At 55.4% G+C, this 1,539-nt stretch overlaps 1 pseudogene; it reads right to left on the reverse strand.

The window, feature by feature from the left end:
- The window catches only part of LOC101586833, a 22,829-nt pseudogene that overhangs the window by 11,386 nt on the left and 9,904 nt on the right, over nucleotides 1–1,539 (reverse strand).

Raw genomic sequence — 1,539 nt, forward strand, 5'->3', positions numbered from 1 at the left:
ATGTGGTGCTGGGGGATTGAACCGCGGTCCCTGTGCTTTGCTAAGCTTGTTCTAAGTAGGTGCTTTAGACCACTGAGCCATCTCACCAGCCCCTGGGGTTATTCTTCTTTATGGCAGTCTGGTGTACAAATACATCTTCCTTGGTGTCATTCCTGTTGATGAAACCATATCCGTTTCTTACATTAAACCATTTTACTGTTCCCAAAACTTTCCTTGCGATGACCTTCTTGTCCCCGCCGGGGGCCCGCCGATGTGAGGACGCCTGGGCCGCCGCTCCCTGCGCTGCTGCCCGCTGCTGCCCGCGGTGTCGGTGCCTGGCTTGGTGTCAGCAGCTCTGAGAGCGGGTCGGCGAGGGTCGGGGGTGGCGGGCGGCAGCTGGGTGTCGGCCTCGCTCGCTGCTCATGGTTGCGGTGATGGTGACTGGGGCCGGGTGCGGCAGCTGCGGCTCCTCCGGTGTGTGATAGTAACTAGGTCGGCGGTGGCAGTGGGGCTGCTCAGGGATCTCTGGGGTCAGCTCTCCACTCCCGCTACAGATCGAACTCTCCTCCTTTCTTTTTAAGTTCATCTGTCCCAAATGGCTAGGATAACAGGAGTATGCCAGGTAATTTGTTATATCAACAGAAAGCTAACACAGAGATACAGAATGGAAATGTGCTTACTAGCAGGGCTGTTATCTCAAAAAGTAGAGACACCAGCCACCTGCCCTCCTGCCTTCCTGCCCTCCTGCCCTCCTGCAGAAGCTTTGAGGTGAGTCTGCCTGCTGCCTGGAGAAGGGGGAATCGAGGCTCACCTCAGTTTTGCCCTCCTTGGCAGCCAGCTTCAAGGGTGTGAGACCCTGAAGGTTTTGGATGTCCTCCAGCTGCACAGTGGGGCAGAGGCGGGCCCCTGCCCTCAGCAGTGCGTCGTACATGTGGACCACCTGTTTGGTGTTCTCCTCAGAGTTGTCTGCCATCATCACGAGGGTGTGCAGAACAGTGTTGCCCAGGGAGTCGGCAGCCTGCAGGTTGGCGGGCTGGTACGGGTTCTCCAGGAGATAGCTCACCACATCCCACTGCCTGGTGCACGCAGCCAGAGAGAGGGGCAGCTCACCTGTGGGCCAAAGGAGCAGCCTGGGCATTGGGCATCTGAGTTTCCAATGCCTTCTCTTCCTGCTTCTGTGGTGGAAGGCCAGGCCTCTGGGAAGTGACTCAGGCCACCTCACTGCCTGGGCATACAGAACCTGTCCCCTGGCTCTTGCTCTTCTCTGACAGAACAAAGGCACATTGCTCCTGATTCCAGCTGCTGCCTGACTGAATGCTTCTCCTTATCTGAGGTTAGGCTTGTAACCCAGGGCCTTTGGTTACACATGCTAAGAGGTTCTCTACCACAGAGCAGCATCCCACCTCCCATGGCCAACATCTAGCATCGCCCCCAGCCCCAACCCAGCCCTGCTGAGCCTTCTTTTTTTTTTCATAATTTTATTGAGAAACAAATAGCAATGAGACAGTTTCAAATCAAATTGGTAGGACAGTTTCAATAATTAACACATTGCATACATTC

This window comes from Octodon degus, unplaced genomic scaffold, assembly GCF_000260255.1.
Source record: "Octodon degus isolate 3935 unplaced genomic scaffold, OctDeg1.0 scaffold00122, whole genome shotgun sequence".
In the NCBI taxonomy this organism is placed as follows: domain Eukaryota; kingdom Metazoa; phylum Chordata; class Mammalia; order Rodentia; family Octodontidae; genus Octodon; species Octodon degus.